This window comes from Zingiber officinale, chromosome 6B, assembly GCF_018446385.1.
Source record: "Zingiber officinale cultivar Zhangliang chromosome 6B, Zo_v1.1, whole genome shotgun sequence".
NCBI lineage: Eukaryota > Viridiplantae > Streptophyta > Magnoliopsida > Zingiberales > Zingiberaceae > Zingiber > Zingiber officinale.
Window position 1 is genome coordinate 43,880,393 of NC_055996.1, and position 20,073 is coordinate 43,900,465.

The 20,073-nt window shown below is 39.8% G+C and overlaps 1 long non-coding RNA gene across 1 annotated transcript; it reads left to right on the forward strand.

Annotated features, from left to right (window-relative positions):
• The first annotated feature begins 3,678 nt into the window (after positions 1-3,678).
• Positions 3,679-6,302, forward strand: LOC121992383. Its single transcript, XR_006114874.1, has 2 exons — positions 3,679-4,482; positions 5,961-6,302. It is a non-coding gene; the product is annotated as an uncharacterized LOC121992383 (long non-coding RNA).
• Positions 6,303-20,073: the final 13,771 nt, after the last annotated feature.

Below are 20,073 nucleotides of genomic sequence, written 5' to 3' on the forward strand. Positions count from 1 at the left end.
ATTCTTTCTCGAAGTCAGCCCATGTCATCTGGTTCACTGGGCACTTCGCTCTAATTCTCTCCCACGACACACGTGCATGTCCTGTCAAGCAGAAGGAGGCGCACTTCACCTTTTCATGCTCTGGCCAGTCCAGAAGCTCCATCGTACTCTCCAGTGTTTTGAACCAGGCTTGAGCATCCCATGGTTCACTAGTGCCTGAGAAGTTCTCGGGCTTGACTCTCTGCCACTGGATTAGATAGGCTTCTCTCTTTGCCTCTGCTGCTGGGGCTACTGGTGCTGTAGGCTGGACTGGTGGAACCTCTATAACTACTGGGGTTGCTATGTTTGGTTCCGGGGTGACAGTGGGAGTATTCTGCTGATTAGCCTTTAAGGTGGCTATCTCTTGTCGCTGTTCTTCTAGCTGCTTCTGTAACTGAGCCACTACTGCTGTAAGGTCTGGGGGAGGCACTGAACTGCTTGCCTCATGCTGGGGCTCAGTAGCTGGTGCCCTTCTAGCTGGGCGTCCTCGTGCCATTTCTAAAGAAACAAAGGACATACATAACTAAAGCATCATGTTTACATAACTAATACTATCATGTTAGGTACTATCACAGATAAGCATACTTTAGTTATCTACAAACATGAAAGCAATAAACATAACAAAGTGAGAGGTATTCTTACTTGGAAGCTGCAGGTTCAATGCTGATGTGTGTGTAGGAAGTATGGAACTTTCTGCTCTGATACCACTCTGTAACGACCCGCCTTCTACTGGCTAGGCTGTAAGGCCGGACCGTCACATTATGCTGTGCTAAGCTATATCCATGACCATTATTAAGTCTAGGTGCGGAAAACTGTACCAATTTAAAACCTTTCTAAGCTAATCCAAGTTCTTGGTACTACATGTGCTAAGGGATGCAATCTAAGGTATACATGGCATATCCTGCATCCCCTATGGTCAAGGAGCTGAACTACAAGGTCTCTTGGTCGAAACCCAGCTTCCCAATCGATCCAGATTGAACTCAATCGATTGCAAGCTGTTGAATCGATCCGTGGATCGATTCTGATGGCTACTGTGCTCGGGTTAATATTCTGGATCGATCGGCTGATCGATCCAGACTGGCCAATCGATCCATTGATCGATTCCAGAGCTCTCTGTTCGCAGGAGCGATTTCCCCGATCTATCGAACGATCGATCCCCAAACTCTCTGTTCGCGACAGAATGCGACTGGATCAATCGGCTGATCGATCCAGGAGCTTACTATTCGCGACAGAATGCGACTGGATCGATCGGCTGATCGATCCAGAAGCTTACTGTTCACGGAACCAGGCTCCCAATCGATCCACAGATCGATTGAGGGCCCCCAATCGATCCACTGATCGATTGGGGTTTCTGATTTCGCAACAAACTCTGATTTCAGCACTGTTTAATGCCAAACTCACATACACAAGTTCTAAAATAACTGGAAAACATTCTAATAGCAAACAACTAACATTCTAAACATGGTTACTAACAAACTAAACAGATTTTCTATAATTTCATGCATTTAGATAACTAAATAGCAAAGAGTAACATGATAAGAAACACTAAGTTCTTAAATGTTCTAGTTCTTCCAAGGTCTTTATTCCAGGTTCCTTCCACACACATCTTCATCGCATTGACCTCCAACCTCCACTAGTCCATCTTTCCTTTATCTTTATCTGCAGTATAAGGAAAAGAGTATCTGTAAGCTTGAGAGCTTAGTAAGAAACCATCTACCTCACAAAACATGCATACGATGCAATTTATGCTTTGAAAACATGATATTTGAAACGTGTGCTAAACATGCTAAAACATGACATACTTTCATACAAAACATAGAAACCAAAAGCTAATCTTGGCTATAACTGAAATGTCAATAAGAAACGACTAAACTAAAGCTGAACTAGAACTGATTTTAAAAATATAATCACTTGATGATTTGTGAGTTTGAAAGCTATTATCATACTAGATAAAAATACATAATCATGCTGCTGATGGGCCCGGCAACTGTACTTGCTGTGCGCGCATCCCTAACTAGACTCGGGTTTGTAAGTCCCGAATTTAGTAGGGTTTACTAGGTTATCTAAACCTAGGGACGACTGTGGGAGCCCAACCCAATGGATATCTAATCCAGTACAGTGCCACTGCTAAAATAAAATACTGATTATAGCTGAGTTCTTCTTATATTGCTATTTCTAGGTTATCTGAACCTAGAGCTAGGTTATCTGAACCTAGAGGCGACTGTGGGAGCCCACCCATTGGACCGTAGTCCCATAAAACAGTAATAAAACTGGACATGCTATAAAAATGCTTCTATTGCATTTACTGAGCTATTAAAATGCCTAAGTTACATTTTAAATGAGCTGCACCTACTATCGAGCACTTGGTGTGCGCTATTACTTACCCTATGTGCTCAAAAATCCATATACTACTAAACTAAAACATGAAATCATACGAAAGCTACTTATACTGCAGGTGAAGGGTTTCTTACATCCTGCGCTAGATTTCCTTACGATCTGATAGCTAGATTTCTGGTGGAGAAGATCCCTTCATCGATCTCCTCGCGTCTACGTGTTCTTCTCGCGGAGAGGAGTGTCCTCGTGGCGGAGTTGTCACCGGAAGGTTCTCTTGGAACCCTTGGGACGGAACCCTAGCCCTTGGGGCTTGGTGCTCCGAGAGGATGAGGGAGAGAAGAGGGGTCGGCGGGTGAGGGTTTGAGGAAAAGAAAGTTCCCGATAAAAAATAATAACTCTTCACTTAAAGTCCCTATTTATATTAAGTGCTTAATTCGACCAACTTAAATATAAATATAATTGGTTCCCTCTTTTTTCAGCACGGCCCTGCTGGGTTCACTTGGTTACTAGAGTTCACCACAAGGCGTAGGACCCAATAGGTCTCGGGTTCAATTCCCGCGTAGGTTATTTTACGATTCTATTTATTTTTGCTACTTCTGCTACTCTAAAAATTCTGTAAAAATATCCTAAAATTCCAGAAAAATCATAGAATATTTCTAAAATAATTTTGAGAATTTTCGGGCGCTACAGCTAAACAGAGTCAATCCATTTTTAAGTGCAAAGGATCTGTGGGAAAAATTGATTGAGCTACATGAGGGTACTTCCGACATGAAGGTAAGCAAGCAAGATCTACTATTAAACAAATTATATAATATAAAAATGTAGGAAGGTGAGTCAGCGATCCGGCAACATGCTTGCATCCAAGATCTTCTTAATGGACTCCACTCGATCAGATAAAAAGTGGAGAATTGCGACGTAATCAGGTACATGCTGAATGCTTTTCCAAGGAATACCTTATGAGCATCGATGGTAGATGCTTACAAAGTATCCAAGGATCTTTCAATTATTAAATTAGATGAATTATTCTTAGAATTTGAATTACATGAACAGACTAATACACCTTCGATCGAGAAAAGTATTTCCTTTATCGTAGGTATTGTAAAATACTGAACAAAATATAAATAAAATAATAAGGTTATTTGAGGAATAACATTAACGAAATTTTTAGGAATTTTCAGAAATTTTATGGGAATTTTTCGAAATTTGTATGACGAATTTAAAGGGATCAATTATTGGACCAAGAAAAAACCTGTTAAGCTATCCCAATTAAACGAGGAAATATTGAAATTCTTTAAATAACTTTTATTTATTTTCTTTTTCTTTATTTCTCTCCCGTTCCCTAACCTCACCCGAGCCCGATTCTTCCCCTCTTGCCCGATCGCCGCCTCTCTCTCAGTGTGGAGCACCGACCGCCGCCCTCTCCACCTGACCTCTCCTCTTCCCCTATTTATCGCTGACCTTTCCCGAGCCCCTCACGACTTCTCCTCTCTTGCGCCATCACCGACGCCGAGCCACCCGACGACTCACCAGAGCAGTCTCAGCCATCATCGCCACCCTTCTCCACAGAACCGTGTGAAGCCACCAGCTGATCGCCGTCCACGCGAGCGCCGCAGAAACTGCTCTACCACTGGCAGCCACCGCCTATGCCCTAACCCGATCCAGTGAGGCCATTGCCCTTTCTTTTCCCTCTTTGCCACGGGACGCCACAGCCTCTATCTCCGATGATTGATCGCAGGCACCGATTGTGGAATATCCGACGATCTCTATTTTTCGGCCATAAGAATATCTAAGGCTGCAGCGGCCATCTCCATGATAGAATTCCGACCACCACAATAAGATGATCCCTCATGGAATGTGGAGGTCAGATTTGCCACTATAGGAGAGGAAGCCAAGCTATCATGCTTTAGAGTGGTCAGCTGCCTCACCTAGCTCGATCCATCACAAATTTAGGGCTTCTGACGGCCGGATTGAGGTATGCATCAAACCTAGTAGTAGATTTAGGCAATTGATCTCTTACTTAGTGTTGATTTAGAGTGATTGTCTGGGAGGCAGTGGCTACATTTGGATTCGATCACAAATTATGATATATTCCTTCGGTAGTGGACTAACAGGGGAGCATCTGTGATTTAGGTGAGTTATTGGAATTGATTCAAGTTTGTTTATCCTAAGTTGATTATGGAATGCTTAGGGTTAAAGTTGGATTAACTCAAGTTTAGGTGGTGAATTGTTTTACCGAGACCTAAACATATATTGGAGGTTAAGCGATGATCATATTTTGATTGGAGTTACCCTATATAGGTTGGGGATTTGATTTTAGTTAATTAATTTATATGTAATTGGCTAAATCCGTATATCATGTATTACATGACTTTGAATCGAGACGGTGTCTCGACGTGGGATCTATTTCAGATACGATCTCCATTTTTTTTAAGGCGGGTACCTTTGACTTATCTCTTTAGATATTGTCATTCTGATATACTTAGTAGGTTATAACTAGCAGTAATGGTTATGTTTATATCTTCTTGGTATGTCACTACTTGATACTCGTAGTTTGCCCTTATTATTATATATTCTGCATTCACGCTTATGTTTTCTTGTTTCTTGCCATGTGTACTTATGTAGTGGCATTCAATGTATTATCAGATACAAGTCTAGCTACTAGTTTATTTCCTGGCATTTATACATAGGTTTATTACTTGGCATGTGTACCTAGCTTTATTACCTGACATGTGTACCTAGCTTTATTTCTTTACATGTGTACCTAGGTTTATTTTCTGGCATGTGTGCTTAGATCATTGTTATGGACTTGGTTTCCTTTTGGTACAAATTATGGGAGGGTTGGCATTTTTAGGATTTACATGCATAGGATTATGCATCATTTTACATAATTGCATGCTAAGCGATTGTCGACTCCATTATTGTTGAGCACATCACTAGTTATATGGATCTGCACACACAACCACTTATGGGTTAGTGGTATATCAGGTAGGGTGTGTGGTAGTTTGCTCTATCAGTGCTCCGTTGGTCCGCTCATGGGTAGCGTGACGTAATGTGGTAGCACGACAGGGATCCCTCCTCTGGACTGTCTCAGGGAGATGAGAACATTGAGCTTCCCCACTTATGATTTGGGGTACGAGGATAGGTGTGCTCCGACAGCATCCTGTCCACTCGATCACTCTGGAGTAGTGATGCCAAAGTGCACAGTTTCATTGCCCTACCCGGTCTCACCATCGCGTGTGAGATGACTGACTAGCGTTAGAGGTGACCATGTCATTTTTGCATCATATGCATGGATTGCATTTATTGTTTGTGCTTACTGCATTATGTATGTTACATTTTGGTGGTTGCATATGATTGACATGCATACAGGATACATGATGTATTTGGTTTGATGACCATGCATCTATTGGTGTGGTTCCCACCCTTATGTCATGATAGGAGACCCTGGTGAGTACAGTTCTTCTTTCCTTGTTTCAGTTTTGCATTATCTACTATTGTTCAGGAGACTGTACTCCATGATTATTACTGGTAGCTATTTCTTACTATGCATATTAGATTGATGCCCGTTGAGTTGTTGAACTCACCCCATTGTATTATTCCTATTACAGGTAGATGATTAAACAGTTGCATGGAGGTATCCAGTCTACTGGTCCCACGTCACATCAGAAGACAGTTTACCTCGCATCATGATTTCTTTTCATATATTCTTTATTGTTTTAGCATTATGATGGTGTTTAGCCATGTGGCTATTTTCTTTGATTTTTGGGTTGTATTTGTGTTTAAGTCGTGTCGGCACGCATTGTGTTGTTTTAGTTGTATGGTCTTTCCGTTTGTTTTTTCGCTGTGTTTTTAGTACAGCCGAGTGGACTGTTTTATATATAACTGCGTGGTTATGTTTGTAGTACAGTCGTGCGGGCTGTTTAATATATATATAACTGCGTGGTTGTGTATATTTCAACCGTGTGGACTGATGTATTTTGTTAGTAATGTATATATGCTTCAGATTGTCATCGAAACAGGGGAGATGTTGCCGTTCCTCTTGTAGGGATTCCTTTGGGGCGTGATAGGTATAAACAGAAGGAGGGAACCAAAAGCCTAGTGCCAAATTGAACCTGAGTCCGAAGATAAATCAAACTCAGAAGATGACGACATCACCACCAAACTAGTCAAACTAATTCGGAATGTACTTAAGAAGAAGAAAGTGACTCAATCAAACACGAAGGTCAAGTTTGGAGTTACTTGCTATGACTTCAACTAGAAGAGACACAGGCTCCGAACCAAGAAACCAAAAGTGTTAGCGATTGTTCTCTTGTTTCTTTCTATCTCTTGTTGCATGATTTTGTGTTTTTCGAAACGAATTAAAAGTCACAAGTATTATTCACCCTCATCTGGCATGTCATCGATCCTACACAATCAAGAAGAACCAAGAAGCTAGATAAGCTGAAACATAAAGATGATGGACCAATTGATAAACTATTATCCAGAAAAAGTCAAATGATATCACTCATTAATGAAATAGTGTAATTGTCAGATTATGAAATTGGAAGTACAAATTACGCAACATAGATTACAATTTTAGATTAGAAGCATAAATTACAAATTTTAGATTAGAATCACAAAAACTAGCAATGTATAACTAATCACAAGAATATCTTAGACAAGAAAAAGCAAAGCAGAACAAACTTCACAAACTGCGGCCACTTCACTAGCATCGAGCGGTTTCACCCAAATAATATTTCAGACTTAGAGATTAGGGTTACTTTTGGTTTTGAGCATTTGGCTTGATGCGGAGTGTGGAGTGGTCAGCGAAGGGCATGTTTACTCTTGTTGCAGTCCTATGATGCAGAGAGATAGAGAGTCCTGCGATCGATGACAATGAATACAGAGAAGTAGAGAGGAGTCCTGCTGCCAGTGGCGGTGAGTGCAGAGAGGTAGAGAGGAGTCCTACGGCCGACAACGATGAGTGCGAAGAGGTAGAGAGCTATGTTGTTGAGGTAGAAAGTGCGGCGAGGGAAAGTGGAAGATGAGTTTGGCATTTTTTTTTTACCTACATTGAGTTATTTTAATACTCCATGTTTTTTTTATTAAATCTTCTTGGGGTTTTTTTTTTAACTTAAATAGCTTTGGTTATTTTTACTTGCTTGTTTTAATTAACTCGCTAATTGGTGGCAATAACACACCATTATTTTAATGACAATCAATGATCTTGGAAAGAGAACTTTGATCGTGGATCGGATTAGACGAAGGAAGTACGAGCTTATGACAATCAACAAAGAGTTATTTCGTTATAACTGGAATAGTTGGAGTCATCACCAAACATAGGTTGTTTGGAAGGTATGTTTATACTTGTACAATGATTCATATGTATGATGCATGTGTTAATAGTTTTATTTAGGATATGCTTAAATGATCTAATATATTTATTTTAGATAGTTTAGCATGTTTAAGTAAAATAATTAAATTAGCATTATACGAATAAATCACATGTTAGTTTATCTTTGATATGCTTATAGGATCTTACTTAAATAGTTAGATTGTAACGTATGCTTAGATAAAGATCATGCTTATATTTGTTTAAAAAAATCCATATGATCACTCCCTTGATTTAATTATTAAATTATAAATAAAATTTTAAGTTTTTGCTACACATAGGAGTATAGAAACATGATACCTGAATTTCGAATTCGGTTCTAACACACTGGTCACACTTATTGGTGCTGGAAGCACCAGATGATTGAACCTAACTTTTGATTATGACAAAGGGTCCAAAGTTAGGGTTACTTATTGTCTAATAAATGTGAATGAGCTTGTAGGAAAGTCTTAAGTGATCTTAGGAAAAAGACCTAGTAGATTCTGGGCAGGTGGAAAACTCTAGGGGGAGGTAACCTAGATCCTAGGGAGCTTATGGAAAGTCCTGACTGAGGTTAGGCAAGGTGAAGTCTTGGCAGATCAAGCACTTTGGGCAAAATCCTAGAGTCGAGAACTTTAGGTGAAAATCCTGGTGATCGAGGACCAGGTGGAAGTCTGAACGGGTCATGGAGTTGATATTCAACATGAAGACCTGAAGTATCAGACGCTGAGCAAAAGGCTAGACGGTCGTGGAGGACCGATCTGGAAAAAGGTAAACTCTCTAGAGAGGAGCAGGTGAGGGCGTGTTCCCCGAAGAGGTAACAGTAGGCGTCGGTTCGGCCTAGGGTTTTCGATAAATCCAAAAGTTAGAACCAGACAGTCTGAAGGCTGTCAATCACTTATATTATTCATATTTTATTGTGTTAACTTTATTTTTCAGGTATACTTTATTTGTGGACTAATATTCCTTGCAAGAAGGTAGTTGCTCAAGGAAAATCTCAAATGAATAGTGTCCGAGGTACCTCAGGTGCCTTAGCTGAAGGCCTCGCACAACAAGGCATGATGGTGCCTTCAAGGAGCCTGAAGGTGCCTTCAAGGAGCCTGAAGGCGCCTTGGATGGAAGGTGTCTTCCATGGGCTGAAGGTTCCTTCGGATGGATAAATAGCGCAGATCGTGAAAGGTATCATCTCTGACGCTATGGGGATAAGAACCGAGCAGGAGGTGCCTTCCATAGAGCTTGAAGGTGCCTTCAACAGCCTATATAAGGTAGTCTCGATCAGATGCATAGTAACACTTGATTTCAAGATTACTATACTATGCACTGCTCTAAAGATGATCCTGTGACTCTATGATGTGACTTCGGTGACCAAGTGACTTGACTTCGATAATAGAAAGCATGACCTTCCAGATCCTCAAAAGTAATCGGTATAGTTTTAATTACTGCACTTACATCATAAATACATTATACGACTCTTCTTGATCAGTTTTTCTCGCAATCAAGTTTTCTTCTCGAAACTGGTGCGACACCACTCGAGTTCATTTATTTTTTATTTTTTTTACACTACTAAGCCATGACCTAGTCTTGGGACAAGTTCTATTTTTGTTTATTGTTCAATAACTCATTTTCAAATGCCCTACCAAGAAGGATATAGCACTGCACGCCCTCCCCTCTTCTCCGACGAAGACTTCAGCTACTGGAAGAGCCGAATGGAGTACCAACTCAAGACGCAGGTGGAAATGTGGATAATCATCCAGACGGGATTCGCATAATCCACTGAAGATGGAGTTCTTGTCCCGTGCGACAAATGGGATGCACCAACCAAAAAGAAGATCGAGATTAACGCCAAAGCTACTCATACTCAACAATGCGATTTAACAAAAGAAGAGTTAAGCTGAGTCGACCCACTTTCAAGTGCGAAAGAACTAAAGGAGAAGCTGATCGAACTGCACAAGGGAACTTCAGACACCAAGGTAAGTAAGTGTGATTTGATTCTAAATAAACTATATAATATAAAATGCAGGAAGGTGAATCGGTAAGCCAACTTCATGCACGAATTCAAAATCTTCTCAACAACCTCCACGCAATCGAACAAAAGGTGGAAAATCACAATATCATCAGGTATGCACTCAATGCATTTCCGAGGAACATACTGTGGGCATCCATGGTAGATGCTTGCAAAGTTTCCAAGGTGTAGGACCGTTAGATTCGATAGAGGGGGGGTGAATATTAATTCGAAAATATCGAGTATAAGCGCAGCGAAAAAGTAAAGTAGACACAGGGTTTTTTACTTCGTTCGGAGCTTGTGACGACTCATACTCGAAGGCCCGTACTCCTTGAGTACTTTCGTTGGGCAATTCACTAGCAATTCAGATAATTACAATTTAAGTACAAAAAGATGCTAATGAAAAGAAAAATAAAGCTGTATCGACAGACAAGGAATTTAAAAGAGCGGGATCGTGTCGTCGGAGCTTTGTGAGCGTCGTTGAAGCGCAGAGCAGCAGAGCGAGTAATCTCAGAGTTCTCAGATGTGAAAGGTTGATACTGAAGCTCCTGCCTGGGGCTTCTTTTATATGTTGCTCCGGGCGCCTGGATTCCTTCCGGGCGCCTGGAATGTGACGTAGCTGCTCAAACCGAGATGCTCCACGTGGCGACGACTTGGCCTGGATAGAATTTACTTTCCGGGCCCCCGGATCCCTTCCGGGCGCCCGGATCCCTTCCGGCCGCCCGGATCCCTTCCGGCCGCCCGGACCACCTTGTTCCAGAAAACTCCCTTTTCCTGCAAAACAAAGTTAGTCCGAGGCAATATATATCCTGCAAAATAGATTGTTAGCACATTTTATAATAGTATGAATTAGCACAAATAGTATGACTTAGATTCAGTCTTTCTGAGACCGGAATCTAGTCACGATCTCGACTTAGACATCCGAAATGGATCTAAGCCGGATCGACGCTTAATGTTCCCTTCCCGGGAACGCGTCCTCGCAGTCACTCCCTTCCAGTGACTTACCTTTACTCACTTGCCAGACGTCCGGTCAGCCCTTCGACCCGTCTAGACTTCTCGCCAGTTATCCGGTCAGCCCATCGACCTAGCTGGACTTCTCGCCAAGCGTCCGGTCAGCCCGTCGACCTGCTTAGACTTCTCGCCAGCTATCCGGTCAGCCCGTCGACCTAGCTGGGCTTTGTGCCAGACATCCGGTCAGCCCGTCGACCTGTCTGGACTTCTCCTGCACACTCGATCAAAGTGTCAGACAACAACAAAACTAACTTAACCCATTTGTCATTCATCAAAACCTAGGTTAGACCGTTAGTGCTACCCGCACCAACAATCTCCCCCTTTTTGATGGAATGACAACCTGGTTAAGTTAGTGAAAAGACGCAAAAAATAAATAAAACAGGTACATGGTTTTTTAAAGTTAGTTTTGGTGTTTTCAATTTGGTTTAGCTAACTTAACCACCTAACCCTCCCCCTTTGGCATTCATAAAAAATAGGCAATGGTAAATAAGCATAGTGTAGAGTTACTGTAAAAATTTGTAAATTTAAGAGACAGCTAAAAAAGATACTGATAAAAGTAATTTTTTTTTTAAAAACCAAGTTAAAAATAGTTAAGTTGACTTGGGGGAGTGTAGAAAAGAAAGTTGCTTTAAGTTATGAAAAAGGTAGATTGCAGAGTAATTTTTAAAGATAGTATTTGCAATAATGAATTTTAAAAGTTATATGTTTAAAGTTGATAATCTTTTCAAACGTTTAAAAATTTTCAAATCAGGTTTTTTTTTTTCAAATTTAGAATTTAAGTAACATATACTTTTCAAAAGGTAAAATCTAATGTTCAAATTCCAATTGTCAAACACTAAGTTGAATCTAGTTTTGAGTAAGTAAAATTTTACCCAAAATAAATTTGTTAAAGCTAATTTGATAAAAATTAAGTTTTGAAAGTTTAATTTTCAAGCATATGTTACAAATTTCAACTTTAAAATCAAGTTTTAAAAATTAGGTGGGATTTTTAAACTTCCAATTTTTCAAACACTCACTTAAATTTAACTTCTTGAAAACTAGTGTTCAAAGATAAGTTAGTTTTAAAATAGATGTACAAAAGCATTTTTCAAATATACAAAATTTTAATTAATTTCTTCCCCTGAATTTGACACTTAAAATTAAACAGCTGTCTAACCAATTAGGTACTAACTAACTATCAGAGATCGTAGCTTTCACTTGATTAGTCAGATTAAGTTGATTATAAGCAGCCAGTGTTTGACTTGACTGATGAACTTAATCTGATTAATGTCTGATTTGTATTTAACGTCCAGACTTATGTTGATGCACTGAAATAAGCATCTTAAGTCCAGACAGTTGGCCTATGCATCTCACCCCTTTCTATGTTTGTCAAACACAAGCAAGGTAAACCTAAGGTGTTGGTGAGATGCTCAAAGACTAGTCCTATGGGTACATGCTTTCTAAGGATTCAAAACTAGTCTACGGCCAAAACTGTTTTTGAAAATCTAAAAAGGGAAAGTTTTGAAAACAAACAAGTTTAACTTATAATTTGAAAATAATTATTTTTGAAAACGATTTTGAAATTCAAACTTCCTAGGCTACCAAGATAGAACATAATTAATGCAAGTCTGAAATATCACTAGATAGATCCAAAGTATTTTACAGGTAGTGTAGCTACAGAAGTGAGGCATAACTAGAGCTACTTAGATGATGAAGGGGGTGGTCTAGATCCCAAGGATCGGAGAAGCGCCATCAGCTCAGTGTGTCGGGTCTCCCCGGCAGCTCGTAACTCGGCAACCTCTCGCCGTATGTCCCGATGAAAATCAGAGTTCTCCTGCTGGAGACTCGCCATAGCTCTCTCTAGTCCGGTCATACGGTCGGCTAGAGTGCGGGGAGCGTGACGTGGTGCTCGAGCTGGGGGCGGTGGTGGAGCCGGTGCGGCTTCCTCTGGAAACAGTGCAAGCATGAACTCGTCCACCTGTGCGTCTGGATCGGGCTGGTGCTGTGCCCCCCTCCGCCAAGACATAGTCCCGTCATCCCTATCTACGTGGATACCAGCTAGGGAGAAGTTCCGAGCTGCTATAACATCGAACTCGGTCATATAGGCAATGTCTCCTCTAGTGACATCAATGTGCAATGAGGGCATATAGGCTGTCAGAATGTGACAGAATGGCATGTGGACTCGTCTATCAGTCACGTATCCAACCGAGTAGATAATGGTGGAGAAGATATGTAGGCTGATGTCAATATCTAACCTATGACTCAGGGCATAGAGTAAAAATGAATGGAATGGGCGCCTCACAGCGATGTCCCGAGTAGTCAGTGGTAAAATGCAAAGGACTAATACCCTATAAAGAGCGTAGTCTTGGACTCGAAGTTCTACCGACCTAAACTGGGTCACAGTGGGATCTCGCGCTCCCCCAAAAAAATACGAATAAATCGTATCGAGAGTAATATGTGAGTAGGGATCTCCGAATGGTAGATCCCTGGGAGGATAGCACAAAAAAGAACAAGTAGATGGACATAACTCTAAAAACTCTCGAATAGTCGTAGGGGAAAATGTGATATCAGTACCTGCTGCCCTAGTGGTATAGGTGAGATCGTCTACTTTCACTAGGTTATTGCAAAATTCAGCACACAGACTTATGTTTACTGGACTGGTACACTCGACAAGGTTCTTTAAGTTATAGTGGTTTATAACCTCTATAACGGAGGGACATGAACCTAGAAAGAATGATCTATCTATGCAGGTAGTCCTAATGGCCTTATAAATGGTTGACTCAAACTTAATCCTTAGTTCATCTGTGGGAAACCTAGGGTCAGTGCTAGCATTAGAGGGTCCAACACCAGTATTTGTTCGTTTCCTACTGTATATATAAAAAAATATTCTAAGAAAAAAAATAAGACAAATTCTAATAAATTTTTAGAGAGGGGAAGAAGTTTTACCGAGGAGCCATCGACAAATATAGATCTGACGACCTCGGTTGAATCGCAGCAGCGTCTTCACCGCAAGAAAAATTTGATTTCAAATACTCTCGCACTGAGGTTCGGAGTGAACCTTGGCAAAAGTAAGAGTTTGTGGGGCAAGGGTTGGGGGCACCCGCTGCCCCTTATTTATAGGGAGCTCCGGGCGCCCGGAGCCTTTCCGGGCACCCGGGGTTGATTTTGGGCGGGGCGCCCGGATCCCCTCCCGGGCGCCCCGGAGGAGAATACCAGGGGCGCCGGCCCATGGTGTTTGACGTTTTTTTTTTTTAAATTAAAATTTTGAAATTGAGTTTTAAAATTTGAAATTAATTTTTCTAAGTTTAAAATTAAAATTTTGAAATTAATTTTTAAGTTTTAAAATTAAAATTAGAAATTTATTTTTAAGTGTAAAATTAAAATTTTGAAATTAATTTTTAAGTTTAAAATTAAAATTAATTTTTAAGTTTAAAATTGAAAATTTTGAAATTAATTTTTAAGTTAAAAATTAAAATTTTGAAATTAATTTTTGAGTTAAAAATTTAAATTTTGAAATTAATTTTTGAGTTAAAAATTAAAATTTTGAAATTCATTTTTGAGTTTAAAATTAAAATTTTGAAATTCATTTTTGAGTTTAAAATTAAAATTTTGAAATTCATTTTTAAGTTTAAAATTAAAATTTTAAAATTAAAAAAATTAAAATTTTTAAATTAATTTTTAAGTTGAAAATTTTGAAATTAATTTTTAAGTTTAAAATTTTGAAATGAATTTTTAAGTTTAAAATTTTGAAATTAATTTTTAAGTTTAAAATTAAAATTTTGAAATTAAATTTTAAGTTTAAAATTAAAATTTTGAAATTAATTTTTTTTTTTTAAAGTAAATTTAAGCTTTATTCATCTCACCCGATCTATAATATCAATCAGGGAATCCTATGATTTTGTGAGATGAAATTGGATTTTTAGTTATGGCGTTTTGGTTAATCTTGTGTTAGATTCAGATTTAGCTTTGGTCTCCACAAATAGGCAATCTTCGGATAAACTTCTAATCTTGGTGAGTTACATGGACGTCATTAGAAGTAACCAACCTTTCGAGGTTTTCCAAATAGTCCTATCCACGGAGCTTAGTACTAAATCTTGGTCTAACTGGTTAGGATTCATTTAAGGGTAGCTTCGGTCAGTTCCACTTGGCCAAATGCACCAGATCGAAACCATATCTTTCTAGACATGCGATGCCCAAGTTTCCCTAACGTACTATCATCCAAAAACTTCACCAGTACCATGATTCAAGTTAAACTTGGTCTCTTTTTAACTAATCCTAATTACCCTGCCGGGTTAGTTTGTTTTAGGTTACCCTGTCGGGTAAGTTAGTTTTGGAGGTGCCAGCTATTCTAGAGCCTCCCCCTGAATTATTGGCCATTTGTTTAAATTTTGATTTTAGGTTTGTGTCGATTCCTTTTATAGTTATAATTAATTTGGTGATAGTTTATATTTTGTTGAGTTTTAAATTTTTAATTTTTCGATTTAGGTTTGTATTTTGGTTTTTTATTTGGTTTAATCGAGTTTATATAATATAATTTTTCTTTAGGTATATAATATTGATTAAGTCCTACTTGCGTGGTCATACACGCTTTTGGAACCCAAGCTTGATTAGTTGATTTGTATTGAGTTATTAATGATTTAAAAGTTTTATTTGAGTTCGACTTGTATCCGAGTCCGGTTTTATTATAACATGCTTTTTGATTCCTTAGGATTAAGTCAAGATTTTTTGATCTTGTTGTAAATTTTGCTAGCATTTCTTTTAAATTGTTAATCTCATTTTTTAATGATAAATTCTCCTCCTCAAGTGTTAGATCTTGAGTTGGATTTGAATTTTTGATCTGTTCCTTGAGGTTTTGATTTTCCTCAAGAAGTGATTTGTTTTCATTTTCTATTTTGATTAATTTACTATTTAAACAGGAAATAATTCTAAAAAAAATTTTGTTTAAATTAAGATATACCTCATTCGGGCCTTCGGAAACGAGTACGGACTCAGACCCGTCTTCATCTTCCGGCTCGTCTTCTGTTTCAGCTTCGCGGGCCATCAGTGCGAGGTGGCTCTGATGTTTCTGCTCTTATTCCTCCGATTCGTCCGAGGAGTCATCCCACGTTGCTTTGAGGGCCTTCTTTTTGGTTGGCTTCAGTTTGTCGAACTTCAGTTTTGGCCATTCGTTCTTGTAGTGTCCCTTTTTATTGCAGCCGAAGCAAGTCACATTCTTTTGTTATGAGGGAGAACTGATCTTTTAAAGGTCCTTTTTGCTGAAGCTCCTTTTTCTCCTGATGAACATTTTTCTTACCAAGTTCACCAGGTGTTCTTCGTCTTCGGAGTCTTGGTCGGAATCTTCCTCGTATTCAGGCTTGCTCCTCTTTTCTTTGGAGGAACCTGCAAATAAAGCTATACCTTTCTCGGCTCCAGCATTAGTTTGTTCATGTAATTCTAATTCACAGAAAATCTCGTCTAATTTTAACTTAGAAAGATTTTTTGAAATTTTGTAGGCATCTACGATTGATGCCCACAAACTATTCCGTGGAAAAGCATTTAATGCGTACCTTAATAAGTCTCTATTTTCCATCTGGTGGCCTATCGCATGAAGCCCGTTGAGGATGTCCTTGATCCTCGCGTGAAGCTGATTTGCCGTTTCACCTTCCTACATTTTTATATTAAGAATTTTATTTAAGAGCAGGTCTCATTTAGTTACCTTGGCGTTGCTCATTCCCTCGTGCAGCTCGATCAATTTGTCCCACAGCTCTTTAGCGTTTTTGTGTGGACCGACTCTGTTTAGTTCTTCTCTTGTTAATCCACACTGTAAAGTGTTGATCGCTTTATTTTCTGTTGACGCTTTTTTCTTCAAATCTGTTGTCCAGTCTTTAGGATCCAGTATATTCCAGGCGTTGTCCGCTGGAATTTTATAGGGTCTCGTGACGCTCATCCACTGATCGAAGTCTGTTTTGAGATAAACCTCCATGCGCTTCTTCCAGTACGGAAAATCGTCTCCGTTGAAAAGTGGAGGTCGTACTGTGCTGAATCCTTCTGTCTGAGACATTTTAGTCCTGCGCACAGAAGAAAGAAAAGCAAAACAAGAATCCCAAGACTTGGTCTTGGATTAGTAGTGCGGGAAAAAATAGTAGAAAAATCTAGATTGGTGTCGCACCAATTTAGGTTTAATTGCAACAAAAAAAAATATTAAAAAAAATGATAAACCAGTTTAGAATTAAGCGTAAAACTGAAGACCGAAAATAAAGGTTTCACCCCCAGTCTGATTAGTGGTTGCACCAAATCAGAGCGGTACCTGCTCTGATACCACTTGTAGGACCGTTAGATTCGATAGAGGGGGGAGGTGAATATCGATTCGAAAATATCGAGTATAAGCGCAGCGGAAAAGTAAAGTAGACACAGGGTTTTTTACTTCGTTCGGAGCCTGTGACGACTTCTACTCGAATGCCCGTACTCCTTGAGTACTTTCGTTGGGCAATTCACTAGCAATTCGGATAATTACAATTTAAGTACAAAAAGATGCTAATGAAAAGAAAAACAACGTTGTACCGACAGACAAGGAATTTAAAAGAGCGGGATCGTGTCGTCGGAGCTTTGTGAGCGTCGTTGGAGCGCAGAGCAGCAGAGCGAGTAATCTCAGAGTTCTCAGATGTGAAAGGTTGATGCTGAAGCTCCTGCCTGGGGCTTCTTTTATATGTTGCTCCGGGCGCCTGGATTCCTTCCGGGCACCTGGAATGTGACGTAGCTGCTCAAACCGAGATGCTCCACGTGGCGACGACTTGGCATGGATATAATTTGCTTTCCGGGCGCCCGGATCCCCTCCGGGCGCCCGGACCACCTTGAAACAAAGTTAGTCCGAAGAAATATATATTATGCAAAATAGATTGTTAGCACATTTTATAATAGTATGAATTAGCACAAATAGTATGACTTAGATTCCGTCTTTCCGAGACCGGAATCTAGTCACGATCTCGACTTAGACATCCGAAATGGATCTAAGCCGGATCGACGCCTAATGTTCCCTTCCCGGGAATGCGTCCTCGCAGTCACTCCCTTCCAGTGACTTACCTTTACTCACCTGCCAGACGTCCGGTCAGCCCTTCGACCCGTCTAGACTTCTCGCCAGCTATCTGGTCAGCCCATCGACCTAGCTGGACTTCTCGCCAAGCGTCCGATCAGCCCGTCGACCTGCTTGGACTTCTCGCCAGCTATCCGGTCAGCCCGTCGACCTAGCTGGGCTTCGTGCCAGACATCCGGTCAGCCCGTCGACCTGTCTGGACTTTTCCTACACACTCGATCAAAGTGTCAGACAACAACAAAACTAACTTAACCCATTTGTCATTCATCAAAACCTAGGTTAGACCGTTAGTGCTGCCCGCACCAACACAAGGATCTTTCCTTAATTAAATTAGATGAATTATTTTCTAAATTTGAATTACATGAATAGACTAATACAGCTTTGGTCGAGAAAAGTATTGCTCTTACTATAGGTACAAACACAACAAAGGAACCAAAATTCAAGTATAGAATCAAATCCGAACCTTAAGACAAGTCATACTCAGAGGATGATGATGAGATCATCGCCGAACTTGTAAACCTTGTACGAAAATTATACAAGCTAAAGGACTTCAAAAAATAGGAAATAAAAAAGATTATCCAGTTAAAGATGATGCAACCAAGCCCAAGCTCTAAAATGAAGTTTGAAGTCACTTGCTATAGCTGTAAAAAAAAGGACACATCAAGGCGAATTGTCCAAAATTAGAAGGAAGTGAAGAAGCAACGAAGAAAGAAGGTGCTATAAGTAACATGGGATGAATCATCATCGGAAGACTCCGATGAAGACCAAGAACAAATAGTTTCCTCGTACTTCCGGCCTGAGGGCAAGTCATCGAATCTGAGTCCGAGACAGAATCGAAAGCTGAGTTCGAGCGAAGCCACGGATCCGTATCCAGTTCAGAAAGTTCCTAAACCAATTTAAGTATCTCTTTAATTAGGTCACATAACATGATTTCTTACCTGTCAAGAAAGTTAGCCAAGTCCAACCACCAGGTCAAGTCACTCCAAGAGAAGGTCAAAGCCCTCAAGGAAGTGACTATCCCAAGCTCCTTTATAGAATCGATTTAGACTGGAACTTCCACTCAAGTCCAAAAACTTGAGGAAGAAAATTCCAATCTAAAAAGTCAAGTCAAGGAACTCAAGGATATATTGGAATGGTTCACTTTCGGTTTCAAGAATCTTGATCTAATTTTTGGAAAACAAAGAGCCATATACAATCGATCCGGACTTGAATATAAGTCTAAGCATAAGGTTAAATCCTATTTATCACATGTGATTGAACAAATAGGAGAATAGTCTAAGCATGGATTCCCAAGTTTAATTTGATTAATTAAGTTGGACTAGGTCAATATTGGATTAAATCCATTATCTTGATAGACCCTATTGAGACTATTATCGAGGGGGAGCTAGTAGAAAAATAATATTCGTTAGATAAACTTGATTGATGTATGTTTATCTACTTTCTATTATTCATGCTTAGATTAAGGCAGATAAGGACTTAGAATTGATTCACACTTGACTAGTTAGACTTAGGATTTTCAGAAAGGAAATTAAATATTTAATTTTCTTTATAAGGCTTTGTCTAGAAGTAGTTGATAATCCAATACCTAAGAAGGCCTAGTGGTTCGCCATAGCTTGAAACCAATTATTGAAATAGATATTTAATTAACTAATTGTCATGCCCCGGAGGAGTCTCTGTCCGAAGAAATTTCGACAGCATCTCCCCTGTACGGCGGACAATCTGAAACTTTTCTACAGCATCATATACCTCAGCCTCATGCGGCTGGAATAATAACAATAATAAAACAATCACCATGCAGTTAATATCAATTTCAGCCTCTGGCTGACACAACCACGTAGTTAAGTAGTAAACAAATAGAACAGTAATACGATGACTCGAAAACAATCCTACTCAACTACACTCGTAAAGCTCAAATCCGACAAACTCACCTCTTCTGCCGTCCAGGCAGGCATGGAGTAAAACATATCCAAACCATACCAGAGTCCGTCAACGATAAGAATCCATACAAGATCCATAAGTAAAACCAATACAAGACTAAGACATAGTCCGATAGAGAAAACTAAAATAACAACTCGTGGTCTGCAGAGGACTAGCACTACGTGCAGTGGGGACTAGCGACTGGAACTGCCTCCAGGTTTTAGTGACAGACTCTGTGTTCCAGATCAGGAGGAGCTACGGAGACAGATTTTAGATGAGGCTCACAAGACTCCCTATGCGATGCATCCAGGTTCCACCAAAATGTATCAAGACCTGAAGAACCATTTTTGGTGGCCCGGGATGAAGCGAGACATCGCCAGATATGTTAGCATC